The sequence below is a fragment of the Notothenia rossii genome, assembly GCF_949606895.1.
Source record: "Notothenia rossii genome assembly, chromosome: 5".
NCBI classification, from domain to species: domain Eukaryota; kingdom Metazoa; phylum Chordata; class Actinopteri; order Perciformes; family Nototheniidae; genus Notothenia; species Notothenia rossii.
The window spans coordinates 21,113,236-21,129,182 of record NC_136903.1 but is presented as its reverse complement, the minus strand read 5'-3'; the positions used below and the strand labels follow the sequence as shown (position 1 = coordinate 21,129,182).

General features: G+C 41.0%; 1 protein-coding gene across 1 annotated transcript in view; it reads left to right on the top strand.

The window, feature by feature from the left end:
- znf469 (zinc finger protein 469) overlaps positions 1-15,947 on the top strand; it is a 188,026-nt gene that overhangs the window by 29,516 nt on the left and 142,563 nt on the right. Inside the window, exon 3 of the mRNA XM_079680838.1 lies at positions 8,418-8,464. The gene's annotated coding sequence lies outside the window, so the exon portion shown is untranslated. The remainder of the gene's footprint in view (positions 1-8,417; positions 8,465-15,947) is intronic.

Genomic DNA, 15,947 nt, shown 5'->3' with positions numbered 1-15,947 from the left:
TTTTCTCATACGGTCTGTGCTGCAGCACCTATTTTCACCCTCTGTCTGAAACCAGAGCTGATTGGTTAGTTGTGACTGTGTTGTAATTGATCAACCGCTTAGAGATGTCCCGCCCCTTAGTCTATCATGCAAATGCGTCGGATCTCTAGCCAATAGAAGCGCAAGTGTTAGATAGTAATGTCACTATGTTATGGAAGTAAACAAGGGAGTTTAATTGAGGCGTTTCATGCAGGGGGGAGTGAGTACAGACCATTTACATGCAAACCTATATCACAAACTACAGCAAAGGGAAAACCACAAAAAGTATAATAGGTCCTCTTTAAAAGCAATCTCTTTGGCCTATCATCTATACACAGATGTTTTTAACATAAACCTTTTGTCAGGACTTTTGCGTATTGAGAGATTGTTTAGTTGATGTCATTTAATACACTGTAAAAACTGTTGCTTTGGTAAAACTTAAAAACATATGTGTCAAGTGGTTCCAAGCAATTATAGGAGTTGGTTAAACTCACTAATGTGATTCTTTCTGCATGTGAAAAGATGAGTTGAGCCTACAATTAAAAGCCAAGATATTAAGTGTAACCAATGCAAATAACAATCTGCTAAGAACCACATAAGACAAGAATAAATAAAGTAAATTATAAAACACAATTGGGTTGCCGGAACCTATATACGACAAACTCTTCCTGATTTCAATCCAACCCTTTAAATATTTGATAGCATTGAAACATTGCAGATTAAACAAATAAATTAGAAAAAGGGAACGTTATAGACATGTTAATATATTTTATTACAATTTTGTTATTTCAAACCAGTTTTTATAAAACAGTAACAAGTTTGTTTAAAAGCACAACACATTAACATAAATGGAGACACATGGTTATTACTTGATGGTTATTCCAACTGCATCTGGCTCGTGGGCAACGTATAACTTCATGCTGTGCATCACGAAACCTGTTGCACTTAGACCTCTGCTGTTCCATACAAACAAAACACTACATTGAGTACAAATCAGGACACAACATGTGTTTTCCTCAACAACAAAAATCAAATCAGTCTTGAAATCATAACGAGAAAGTTTACATTAGCTGTTAACAGACGGTAACAGAGGTGCTATTACACAAGCATTACAAGGGGTTTAAGTCATCAAAAAAACGCTGGTTTGCAAGAAAATGAACCACATAGTCATGATATTGATATAGTTCATAAAATGTCCAACTACTTATTTTTAACCCCACCTCATGCTCAGAGATTTATATGAAGTGGCCCATGGGTCCTAGAATAAATAAGAACAGATGGTTATTTCAACTTTTATCTTGATAAGTGAGAGCACAGGCCAGTCTACATGAATGCAGGGAAAGGCACGTTTCTGTCCAAAGGTTCCACGATGGTGTCGATAATGTTTTAAAATATCACTTTGAGTGGTGACACTAGTGCTGCATAGTTTACATCTCCATCCCATCTGTGATTCAAAAAATAGAAATGGTTTACCTGATGCTCATATTAGTATGTAAACATAACACGTCTTGAATTAACCTCTGAAACAACAACTTTAGTCTGACACACTCAAGGGCTTACCTAATGTGAACCTGAAGTCGATAGCAGGAGGCAAAATGTCTTCAAGAGGAGGTGCAACTGTTTTCTGGTGAGGCAAATAAAAGAACACAATTGTTACATGATGACAATGTAACAATCATTTCAGTAGAATTCATTAAAACATCTTTAATTCAATTAATGGAATCAAACATAATTAAAACACAAGTATCATTTAAAACGGTATTGTATTTATATACATATATAAGGATAGCATTTATTAAGGATGGTATTGTTAGATACAAGTACAATTCCATGATTCTCTTCACAGCAGATCCTAATTATTTCAATATACACTCCTTTATCTTGTTTGCATACTGTCTAATGTCTACTTTAAATTGTGGTAAAACATCTCCTTAATACAACTGTATTTATTTTTATTTCTCGCTTAAGACTGCACTTTACTCTACTACACTACGTGGCATTGACAAAAGCATTTTTATGAAGTTTTCTAAAACGTATTTATAAGAAAGTTCAGAAAATTTGATATTAATTTACAAATGAATGAGTTCTTAAAACATGTTCTCATTGTTGCTTAAGTGTTACTTATTTAAACGCACATTAAAAAATAAAATAATTTAGGGCAAGTAAATTACATTAAAAAATGTAGTTTTGTTCACTTCACCATCGGAACTGTTTTTACAGTGTAGTCGAACCGAATCTAACAATGTCAAATAATGTGAAAACATTGCCTCCACTCTGGGATGGATCAGCATTGCCTAATAACCCCTCAGCAGAACCATGCCAAATTAAAAATGTCTTTATCCCTAAGGGGAAATAATGATTAAATCATAAATGTCATGGATTATTTGGAAGAAGAATTATAATAGGGCATTTTTGTACAAAAAAGACTGAAGTTACAGCTATTATGAGTTTCTTTCGGCATCACTGACTCTACATATTTAGAGATCGTTCTCAATGTGTTTACGATTATGCTTGTAAGCTTTAAAGCAATACTTGCATGTTAGCTGTGCAATGAAGCAGCATTAAAGACTTGTGGGTCACTACTAGGTCTTGGCACGTTGGCTCTTGATGCAGGTGGGACGGCAGTACACCAGGGCCTTCTATTCAAACGATATACTCTGCTGTTTCCTTAAAAATAATTCAGAAAAAAACCTGGATTTTGACCTAATTAGAAACATGAATAACAATATGTCATGCTGGTTTAGTCATGATAAGAGCTCGTCCTGCCAGGACTGGGATCCTGCAGTAAGATCTGAGTCCAACTTTGGGGTCATTTGGATAGGATTTGATTTTTATCATGGCTCCCGCTCAGGTTGACACTCCTTACTTGCACTTGTGTTATAATTATTTATAAGAAAGAAAACTAAAAACCACAACCCAAATGGCGTGGAAACAATGTTTCAGGTTGTGCCAACAGCATAATGTGTTCTAAAAACTTTGCTCAGAGTGTAACCTGATGACACTACCATCATCGTTGTTGTTACTGCATAGTTTTGTGTCGTTTTTTGCACAAAAGAAAGGCAGAGGTATAAGGTGTTGAGCCAAGGTCTGCTTTTCATTTCCCCTCTCAATCCTCTCACTCTAATTATCTTTTTGGTCTTCATAAAAGGTTTATGGGAAACATGACAGCCAAACTCTATCCAAAGCCTCAGAACCAAAACCGTTCACGCATTTCCTATACAGCCATTAAACCCTCCATTGCTTCATACTCAGTAAATATTAATTTTCTTCAGAGTGGTCCTAAGTAGTGTCCCACGTGTAGACTTTCCATTTTTATGTCTGGCCATTGTTTGACTTTTGGGAGTATCTGCAGTACCATGCACATATCTGTAACAACTATAAATCATATTTTCTTTTTGTAACTGATATAAATATGTCAGGGAAAAGTGCTTCATCTTGACACTGTGGGGGAAACTTCTGTAGCAATGGAGAGTCAGGACTCAAAGAGACACGAGGAGAGCTGGAGCTTTGATGGCAAACACTGACGGTTTATTTGGAGTTTCGGCCGGAGAATTCACAAGACATGTCACGGGCCACGGTTTGACCACACGGTTGAGATAAATTCTGAAGAACTCTTCTGTAGTTCCAGGTTTGAACTAGTTCGTAGTGTAATAATCAACATTCTTTATCAGCGAGACTAAACAAGAATGGACCCTGAATCTAACTAGAGCTCCCGTCCATAGAAAATAATGTGCGCCAGGGAACCTACGTTCCTAAAAAGAAGGGCTTTTAGATGTCCCTGAACAATAAACTATCTCATATCAGCTTGTGCTCGATCATAAACTGGCAAGCCGGTCATAAGATTGTCAATCTGGATAAATAAAGGTTTGAAATGAAATGAAACAACAATGCGCCCAAGCTGCCCCTCCTTAAGAGAGATAGCAGCAATACCCAAGGCCGTAGACCTATGCCATGGGAAAGGAGACAGTGAAAAGAGGAAAATTATGAAATGTGTTGAATACCTAAGCAAATTATTCCCCAACAGACACTTCATTAGTTTAATGTTTAGCTAACTGTCAGATCATATAAAGTGGATATCCAACAAAGTGTCACTTGCCTATTTCATGCGTCCCAACAAATGTCCCCATGATACGTGTACACATAATAATACAACAGCCTGCAATAAGCTTTGGCTGCTTTGCTGCAATTCACTTCTCAACCAAGTTCACCTCAGGACCTTATTTTCATAAAAGGAATCCTACTAAGATGTTTCATCAGCATTGCAAGCTTTTTAACAGCAGTGCATTGCTCTTCAAAAAGTTTTTCCTGGAGCAGATAAGTGCTTTGTGTCAGTTCAAATGTTTTATTAAAGGAAAGCTATCAACAATGTCTTGCAATTCTGCACTTTATCGGTACCAAGATACTAGAGATCTGTAAGGACGTGAGGAGAACACGGTTGTTGATACTAAGGTTTTCACCATGTGAAGTCATGTGTTAATCGCATATAAAGCTTGAAAAGTTGAAATTGGCTGGAGATATCTGTCGTACAAACAAGACATGACTCCACTAGTTGTGTGAAAGCATCCAATTGACCGTCCAAGGCTCTGGTTCTAACACAAATCTAAACTCTCTTTAAAAAGCCTGGCAATTGCGATGACACATTAGAAAAGCGAGGCTGGGATCCAGTGATCTGCTGTAACAAGACTGAAAACAATTAAAGTGATGCACTAGTGGGCAGCCACGTAAGCAAGAACTCCTAGCACCCATTAGTTTATTTCCGAACGGCAAGGTAGCTTCTTTACCAAAACTGGCCTTGTCAGTCAACACAGAAAACATCACAAATCAAATCGAAAATGTCTTGTTCACAAAGGATAAACAAGATCATGTAAAATGTTACATTATTTCTAACATGAACCCCAACTTATAATAAAATTGACATTACCCAAAATTAGGAATCTAAAACAAATCTCGAGGGATTTCTTTGTCTTCCATTCCAAAATATATTTCCTCTAAAATAAATGAGGTTGGCAACTCTGAATCCATCCCTGTGGATAAAAGGTTACAGGCATATTTCGGCAATTACTTAAAAACATGAACCAGTAAGATATCCGTAGAAAAAATAAATATATATGCACTGTATATAACAGATTATTCTAATCTAAATATGGATATATTTCTAAATGATACCTTAATTGAAGAGTGTACCAGTATTTGTATTTGTCACAGAAAAACATTTCAACCCCATTTATTACTTCATGACAGATTAACAACTGATCCCGAAAGTGTCAGGGGTCATGTCATCACATTTAACATTTTTGTGACTTCATCAGACTTCAAAGACAGGATGTCAGTCTCTGCCGCAAATTCATTTTCTAACTTCTCATCTTGCTATGCTGACATGGAATCCAATAGATTTTCAGATCAAGCTTTAAGCCCTTTCAGTTAAACAAATCACATGTGAAAAACAAAAAATAAAGATGTGAACGATGCAAGCAGAGGTCAGAGGGTCGTTCTCTATCCCATGTAATACTATTCCCACACAACTAAGAGAATAGGCTGAGATAATTAAACGTTTCCCAGGGAGTCGGTAGAATAAGAAATGTACTGTTGATTGTGGCAGCCAGCTCTAAAAAAGCAAGAAAAACTAAGAGCTTGTTGACACAAATGGTTTCTTTCTTTGTGGCCATGGACCCTAAATCACTGAGACTATGTCAGCCCTTTTCTGGCGTTCACATTACTATTTCTTTGTGTTTGTGTGCATATAACTGCTGCACCTCTTGTTATGATACTTATCAGCATGCCACTGACTAATTCCTCATGGCTGCCTTCAGTTTGTGCAAGTGTGAAACGGCAGTGAAAGTGCCTGTGTGTTGGTTTAGAGTAGATACTTTGTGATTATGTATGTATGTGTGTGTGTGATTGTGAAACAATTCTGAAACTAGAAGCACAGCGCTGGTCCATCTTGGCAAGAGACTTTAAACTCTGGAAAGAAAAGCAGCAGCAGCAGCAGCACGGCCTACTGTACCTCTCTGCCAATCCCTCTGTCTGTCTTACTCCTGGAAACAGGTCTTTTCCACTCTTTATAAGATCTGATTCATACTTTTTGTAAACTATTGAAGAACACAGGTTCATGACACTATCCATACTTTGGCACAGTGATAATGTAGTGTGAGGACGCTAAGGGGTTAACCAAAAAAAAAAGAATGCTACAAACACAATGAAGGCTGAAAAAAATCCTGAAGCAACCTCATGCTTTTAATACCGAGCCAGAAAGCTGTCTTGATCCAGCGAGAGACCGTATTTCATTCAATTACGTGTTCCATGTGTGCGTTCCAACTCTTCATGCACAGCGGCTTCTGAGCCGTCCCAATTTTTCACACACATCCTCGTCTCCAACACTCAAATCATTGCCTATCAAAACAGGACTGCAACACAGAATCCATACAGCATGTCTGTATCCTTTATACACATCTGTGCAGTGTACGTACGGGTGTGCTCATTGTGGTGTTGGGATATTTCCCAGTGTGTAAGTTCAGACACGTGTCATGCTGTTTACCCTCTCTACAGTTCAGTGTACTGCTGCCGGCGTTAACCATAGATCTTGTTGAGATGTGGATGTGAATGGAATGTGTACAGGTGGAGCACATGTCTTTATCATCAAAAGCCCTGTGCTACACCTCTTTTCACCCTCTGTTTGAAACCAGAGTCAAGTGTTCTCTGATTGGTTAGATGGCCGGCTCTTCTTTGATTTGTCAACCACTCAGAGATATCCCATCCCTGATTAAACTATCAAGTACAAAGTGTTTGAGCGCCAGCCGTAGTAATAGAAGCGCACGTGTGCATAATGACGTCACTATGTTAAATAAGTAAACAAAGGAGTTCAATCGAGGTCTTTCGGGCATGGGGGGGGGGGGGGGAGTGTGTGGGGGAAAAACTCCCTCTGGAGGGACCTTTGGGATTTCAGCCAATGCAGACCGTTTACATGCACAAACACTTTATAACAAACTACAGGAAAGGGAAAACACCCTGAAGCGAAATAAGGTAACTTTAAAATAGATGATTTGGAAGTATGGCCCAATTAATGAGGCCCTCATTCACTATGGCTGTGAATTGTGTAACTGCCAGCCTGTTGCATAGCAGGTCTGTTGCAGCTCATGATTGGAGTCATTCAAATATTTTGTATTGTGAAACAGAGGTCCCATGAATCAGCTGTTGGCAGCAATAACGTATTTTTAAAATTATTTATTTCCAAAGGGTGTGAAAGGCACCTTTTAATGTGGTGTCATGATGCAATGTAGTTAGCCATTTTTTAAGCTTACCATACACGCACCAACAAGCAACGAGTCTGGCAGAGGCCTTTTGTTTTACAGATTTGTTCCACAGGAGTTGAAAGATATGCTGCAACATGCCAGCAAAAGCTTTGGACTGCAAGCTGGTAGAAATTGATACAAAATGCAAGATTTCTAATATTAAAAAATAAACGAGGCATTAATTGAATCCAGAACCCAAAGAGATGCTTCCATCTCCGGCAGGCAGCGAGTTAATTTCTGAAGCAGTAATTTGAAATAAATGTGTCTGCATGTTTTATCTTTTGTGACTTTTTCTAAATTAGTTTACTGATCCGAATGTATTGTTAGCTTTCTTTTATTGTTACTGTCTTCTTAAGGCATATTTTTGCATATGCTATTTTTCCTAATCTTCACAACTTTTGAAGAACTCCCTGCCTCACATTAACAGGATATTATTTTACATTCTGAGGCAAAATTGCACCACTAACAAGGCTTTGATTATAATTGAGATATTGTTTTCCATAATGCTTTGTGCAACGCCCGGCACCTACCCAGTTTTTGTTACGTTTGAATTACAAACCAAAACGTGTTTTTAACTTCTAGAATTAGTTGATGCTGTTAAATTTGTTTGTTGAGTGTTTCTACGTCTACTGGCTGCAAAGCAAATTGGCCCATACGAACAAGAGATCTACCCGATTGTTTTATGATATCTGTTATTGCTTAGTCTCCTCCTAAATCATCACAGTTTCCACATTAATATGTCACTTTTAAACATGTTCATCTCTGTTGCAAAACCAGTCATATGTTTATGACTGCTAAAGATTCCAACCTCTACACATTAAGGAGTAGTTTGAGAGATAGGAGAGAATTTGGGCACAAAGACCAGCTCAGGAGGATTGAGGTTTTATCATTGTAAGTGAAGTCTTTGGATCTCACAGCGTACGTCATCTGCTAAGTGCAATAAAAGCCCATTTTGCTTTTTCATTACTAATGGACGAGGTGAATCTTATTTTATTTTAAGCTGATGAAATTGTTACTTTAGATTTGTGTAAATGACCTGAGGATGAACTGAGTTTAATGGCAGCGCCTGGTAACAGCTGCATAACACATTTTCCATTTTGTGTCCCCCAGCCCCAGTTTGACTCTCTCCTCAGCTGTTCTGTCCAAAGGCCACACAGGTAAGGAATTCATTTTCCCCTCCAAAATGTTGTCTATATTTTCTTTCAAATATTACATGTCATAAACACAGCATGCAGACATAGCCTTACGCACACACACACACACACACACACACACACACACGCACACACGCACACACACGCACACACACACACACGCACGCACGCACGCACGCACACACACACACGCACGCGTGCACGCGCGCACACACACACACACACACACACACACGCGCACACCCTCTCACCCTCTCTCTCCCTGTCTGTGGCTCTGGTTGTGGTTAGAGTGTGGTTATCATTTTAATCCACAATGCTCCCCACCTCCCACAGTGTGTGAATCCAATGCTGTGATTTTAATTGCTTGGTCTTTGCTTTAATCACATGCAAGAGTGCTTCACTCGCTGGGGCCACGCCACTAGTTTTTCCCTGCAGGGTCTGGCAGCTTGTTTATGTATGGATATTACTTTTATTGGTCTGGACGGTGCACAAACGATAAGTGAGCAGCCAGTGATCTGCTTTCACTGCGGTTCAATCAGGCCTGTAAACAGAGCGGGGCTGGGACAGCAGGCTAATGAAACAGAGGCTTAGTCTATTTTTCTGCTGCTTTGACCAAATATTACTGTTGAGCATGGCATGCTACTTCACTGTGCGGATTGCCGACTTCCCCTTCACATTTATTCTGTGTTATTTCTATAGACTGTATATGACAGTGACCAGCAGATTAGTGAGCAGCAGGCCTGGGCTTATTCTGTGAAAGGCGTACGCTTGTGTATATTTTTGCTCTATTGATTTTTCTGAGGATGTGTGCTTGTGTGTACATTGCGACCGGGAGCAAGCTTGTCTAAGCGTGTGTGTAATGCGCACAGGCCTTGTTTAGAGAAGTGAGTGAACCCGGGAGGCTTGTCAATCCCAGGCACTCAGTATCACAGCGTGTCCGATACGTTTTTCCCATAGGTTTTTCCTGGAAACAGGCATGAATGCAGGGAGGCCAAACGTGACGCTTCTGAGGCTGGCTGGGGATTGACATGTAATACAGGACCTTGCCACAATATCCTTTTACCTGTAACTCAAGAGCATGACATATACCTCATTCACACCAACTGTGTTTTGGGGCCGGTTCGGAGCTGGAGCTTGAAAAGCACCGGGAGCACAATCGGCCATTGTTGTTGTTGTCGGTGTCAGCTGTGAGGGGTTTCTGCGCGGTTTGGCTTTATGAAGCAGGCACGCATACGGTTACGTCATGACGCAAACGATGACGCAATGACGCAGCACCAGTCGGACTTTGGGCAGTGTTAAAAGAGCCGGAGATAAACGGAAGAACCGGTTCTGAACCTGAAAAGCTCTAGCACGGAGCTTGAACCGGAGTTGCGTTGGTGTGAATGAGGTATTAGAAGAGATATTCGTGAGATGGAGTTTGGGGTTAATCCCCATCACAACTTTGCACAGCGTGATATCTCCTCTGATGCCCCTTTCACACCAACGCGCTTTCAGGGCCGGCTCGGAGCTAGAGCCTGAAAAGTGTCTGTTTTTCCTCTTCACACCGCAGCGGCGCCGCCTCTTAGCTCCGGAATCCGGTTTGTTTCCAGCTCCAAAAAATTGTCGGTCTAGCAGCTAGACAGACACATTTTTCGATGTGAGGGATTTCCGCGCGGTTTGGCTTTTATGAAGCAGGCACGTAAACTGTTACGTCATGACGCAAACGATGAGGCAATAACGCAGTACCACCCTAGCTCTGGTGTGAACAAAGTGGGACCAGAAAAGGGGAAACCGGAGCTGAACCAGAAAAGCTCTAGCACGGAGCCACAACGGGAAAAGCGCTGGTGTGAAAGCCGCATAAGGTCAACAAGGAAGCTCCAGGAGTGTTTACAGTACAATTTGTATGGTTACTATGGTAAAACAAAAGGGCGGACAAGAGTGAGGAGGGAGAGAGAGCAGTAAAGACAGTTAGACGAATAGATAGATACTTAAACACCTACTGATATGCAGGTTTCAATAAATCTGGCGTGAGTGTGTTTGGCTTTCGGCCTGTGGAGGAGGATGTGAAGAGGCATGTTGGAGTGGGAGCAGGAGAGGCGAGAGTGAGGTGTGGAGGCAAGTCTGGGTCTGAGTGGAAACTTGAATGGAGTGGAAACTGGGCTGCAGGCCACTCAGCACATCCACCTGAGCCCTGCCAGAGCAATCAGCTATCAGGAGGAGTTCTTAGAGGGAACCATTCCCCCCTCCAGAGTAAATTCAACAGGGGTTTGCCGGGATTTGGCCTGCTTTTTGAGCTTTAATGCAGGGATATTTTGGTAAGTGAAGTCCTCTTGTTTTCTGGAGAGGGTGCCAGAGCCTGTCTGCATTTTTAATGGGATCACAGCAGACACCCCAGGAACCCCCGCCAGTACAAGTGATTCTGCTCTCTACTTCCAGCTGTGTAAACACTCGCATGCACACACACACACACACACACACACACACACACACACACACACACACACACACACACACACACACACACACACACACACACACACACACACACACACACACACACACACACACACACACACACACACACACACACACACACACACACACACACACACACACACATACACATACACATACACACACATAACCACTTCAATTAAAGCTGGCTGGCTCAAAGTTGAAATGCTCACAAAACACACAAAAACTCATTTTTCTGCTTTTGAGAAGTTCTTGGCCTTGTTAAAAACAATGAGTCGCTTGAAAGATGTAAACAAATTTAACAAGATCTAGTGTTGTCTTTTCTCCGGCTGGCAACTTTCAAAAGAGAATGACATTGTCCTTTCTTTCACACACTCTTTATTTCTTTTATATTTCATTCCCTCGTAAATCCTTTATTTAACTTTTTCTGTCAACGTTCATTCTGTTTGTAACCTTCATTTTCCTCCTCTGTAATTGAGTCTGTTGTGCAACCTTATTAGACCTCGATAAGGTGATGCGTTTATTTCATATCATCCACGTTTTTCTCAGTTGATGATGAAAATGTTTATACTTACAACCTTTTTAGAATTTCTTGGTCATTTTAGGACACATCTTTACTAAGCCAGCATGGCCTGTAGGGCAAGTTTGTGCGAAGAGTGAGTGGAGGAAATGATCTTAGAGGCCAGGCAGTAGCTCTGCTGTTAAAGGCATTTGGACTTTAAAGCCCCATTGTTTATGTAACCAAGAGAAAGCCGAGACTCCCTTATGGCCCTTTTGAAAAGCAGATGCCAGAGATTTTTGCCTCTGCATGTTATTGTTTATTTGCTACCAAGGAGATCTGATATATCTTATGGGACTTAATATTTCCTTACAATGCAGATGACAGCAGAAGTGACCTGTAAAGAGGGGTTTAGCTGTTACTGTAATGTGTACAGCTTGTTCTCTGCTCCTAGGACATTCATTTATTAATAACGTATCCACTTTTAACCTTTTAATGAGGTGTTTCTGACTGCACACGTACAGCTTAAGTCCTCCGAGGAAATCAAGCCAGCAGCGAAAGCTGTTATACTCATTAAGCTACCAGGACCTGTCTGTTAAAAATAAATAATGGGTATTTTAGGTGTTTAATTGATGCTCTCATTCAAAACAACTTAGTGCACTTCTTTGTCGGGACTTGTGCATTTAATCCCCCACAGGTGTGGGATAGAAACTGTGATGTTGCAATCACTGTATGTATGATAAGTAAGATGATATCTTACTTCATATGTAAGTACTTAATATGTAAGTATGATATGAACAAGGGTTAAGATAATAATTTGTGTACACAGTGGGATTTAATATTAAAGACAGACTTTATAGACTATACAGATATTACACAGTAGTCCACACAACAGTTAAGTTAATACAATTATTGTTGCAGTTTTATTTTCCAGCCCTGGTGATGATTGCACTATATCAATGCTCAGCTGTTTTCACTTTACCATCAAGGCTGCCCACACTGCAAGTCATTTAGTTTCCTATTCAGCCTTGAGGGTTTATTTCTCATTAAACAAGGAAAATATTCTGCCATTTGGTTGAGATGTTTCCACATGCTAAGTGAGATCGCTGCACTAGCATTGAGTATGGGACAGCTGATGCACACATGCTGGCAGACGTTGGTCGCTGACAGCCCAAATGGTCTCCGAGTCACCCTGATGATCGCCTGGCAATTGTCCCGAGTTCAGAGAAGCTGTATGGTTGACAGAACTAGACCGTCTTATATAAGACCCGTGTCACAGATCAGTGTATGAGCATATTTTGGGAGTCTTGTGTGCAGCCATGGGTTAAATTACAGCTGGAAGATGAGATGTTTTTAATAACTAACCAGCCATGCCTTGCAGCTACAGAAGGACGGTCCAACCTAAGGCGTCAATCTGACAGCGTGTTATGCCAGAAGAGACAAGCTGGTCCTAATAAGATGTTGGCCCATCCGGGAGTTTTTGCCATTATGCATGATGTGTGGAGATGTAGTGCTAACCCCATGGTATTTAGGTTTTTCTTCTACTATCCTGGGTATACTTACTACTATTCAGATGGACATTTTTGCATTTGTAGAGTCTTTTCCTGGAAGAAATGGTGTGTGCACAATGGCATAGTTCTCATTTTCTTAAATTCCATCACATCTATTTATGTGGCCCTTCCAAAGCAGAGTTTGTGCAACAATAGTACATTTTAATAAGTCAGGAGAATACAAAAGAACATGTTGTTCAATAGAGAAAAAGCCATGTAAAAAGAACCGGTTTATTTAATTACAACATTCCTAACTCTTGGAAAATGGGTGGCTTCAAACATTTCTCCAGACCTTTTCCGTGCACTGTGATTTTTCGACATTCATTAGTGTTTTCCTTTTGGGTGTTGTAGTACCTGCAAACCTTCATCAGGATTGTGCTTTTGGAGACAACTTGCCAGCCCCTGCCCTCCCGGACTGGATCAGCCCATGTGTTAGCTCAGAGCTCAGCCTTATTGGATGAGTCTGCACTGCAGCCTCATCTGTTTGCTCAGCTGGAGGAGTCCGGCCTCACCTCGGATCAGCTGCTGTTCCTCTGGATGTGCCACCAAGCATTCAGAGCAGTCACTACTGCTGCAGTCCCCGCTTGGGCCACATACATTAATTAGTGTTGAGTTTAATGTGAAAACAAATTAGTTACCTCATGCATGGAGAGCTTACATACGTTTTAAATAATGCAATGGATGAAGGGACCTTAATAGGGATGTGCATCTCCATCACTGAGGCCGATGCGATGCGCATCTCGATACGTTGCCACGATACGATACATTAACGATACATTTGAAACACCAGGCGATGCGATACGATACGATTCACCCCTGTTGCGATACAGTTCGATACGATTTGATTCAACATTATGCGATTCGGGGCGATACGATGCGATTCAACACGATGCAAAAATAATGATACTTCAAAATGGTACGACAGAGGATTTTTGTTTTATTCCTTATATGCAGCAAATCATACATTAACAAAAAAGTGCTTTACATATTTGGTACTGCACATCCCATCAAGACGTTTATTTTTTTACCTTTAAAAGCTCTCCAGAGTACAATAACACCTCACAGTTAAACAATGTAAGGATGCATTGCTCATGATTAACAATGTGCAAATAACAGCTACCATAGAGCAATGCCCATACAGCTGCCAGCCTGATGTGCTTAACACTCAGAGGCTACACAGTGAGCAGAAAGCAGTGGTTTCTATCTGAACAATAAAGAAAACAAATAACCTTTCACAAACAGGTATTTCATAACTGCTTACAGTAAGGAAGACATTGAAATTATTATTGGCCGTCACAGGCTGCTGTAAGCTAAACACCTCTCTCTGACAGAACACCTCACTGAGTGATTTAACTCATATGTCTCACTTTCAGGTTTCTCTTTTCAGCCGCAGACCCCACGTCGCCTCTTTATGTGCGTCGCTAAGTTCCTCGTACTACTTGTGTACTTTAAAGCGGCTCGGCATCGTTAACAATTTGCGAGTGATTTTTCAAGTTGACCGTCTGTAGTAATAGTGCCGCGCACATATACCATCAGGACGTTACTAATGGGGTGCGGCTGCGGAGTGATACTGTGTGTATGCAAGTCCGCATCTAGGACGGATCTATGTATCATGGCTGTAGACCTGTTAAGTAATAAAGATACCTCATACAAAGGTCTACGGATACCTTATTACTCTCCATGACCTGCGGTCAACTATATAGCATAAATGACTATTACACCGTCTTTCTTGAACAATCCGAAGTGTTGCCAAACGTTTGATTTGTAGGTATTTTTCGGTGCGCCGTGTTTCTCTTTCTCCTCAACCTCCGTGTGTGTCGATAACTGAGACTCTCGGCCTCCGTAGTGGCGAAGCAAATATCAAATATCGTCTCTGCTGAGCGTTGACAAGATGAGGGGATTTTATATGAATGAATCGTTTTTTTACCGATGCAAAGACGCTAGGCAATCGATGCATCGCGAGTTCAACCCGGTTCAACCCAAACTGTAGCCGATGTGCACTCTTTCAACCGGTGCACTCGCATCTTGAACGTTTATGCCGGTGCACCGATGCGAATCGGTGAATCTTAACATCTCTAGACCTTAAACATCTAATAGTATGGTGTTCAGGGGTGAAAGTGGTTTGAATTTCTTGCAGGTACTATAATGCTACCCCGACCTTCATTGGTTCATATTGTTCTCCTCCCGCCCCCAGCTTCATGCATCCCTGAACACAAACTTCAAATTTGTAATGTCTTTATGGGGTAGAAATTAGAAACACTTGACAATATGTATAGTCAATTATTTATTTTCAATTGTGCATACAACTTGTGTCAAAACTTAACAGACCATTAGCAAGGCATGTTGAGGGAGGTAAACTACACACTTTTCCACATTTTCCACAGAGGGCTGAAGTAGCTCTCCTCTTCTGTGTACCGGCGAGCCATGCAGCTTGTTGAGTGGGCTGCTCTTCTTCCTTTGCCCAGCCAGGTCTTCACATAAGGCAGTGGATCCCACTGTCTGCATGGTGGTCCCACAGAGCTGATGAAGAGGAGATTTGCTGCATTTGTTGTTGTAAGTTTGCTCCTATACTCAGTTATGATGTTATTCATTGTGCTGAACCCCCGTTCACAGTCAGCATTGCTTGGAGACAGTGCCACTGCCATGAGCAACTTCTTCATTTTGTTGGGAATGTTTCTTCCTCCACTGGCCTTGTATTCTGTGAATCCAAGATGGGCCTATTGTTGGTTCACATGTAGGACATCACACAAAGCCCTCACCTCATTATCTCCAAATCGAGGATTGTCATGGTCCCAGTTGTCAGGGTTGAGGACTGCCATTTGATTGATAAGGCTGTTATAAGCCTCTTTTCGGTTGGCTGCAACACTGGCCTGTGCTCTGTTTGCTGTGGTTGTGAAGAGTCTTTCTTTCATATTGTCTGCCACTGCTTGGATGAACTGAGCAGAGTCAATGATGGGAGACCTGCCAACTCTTAAATCCTCTC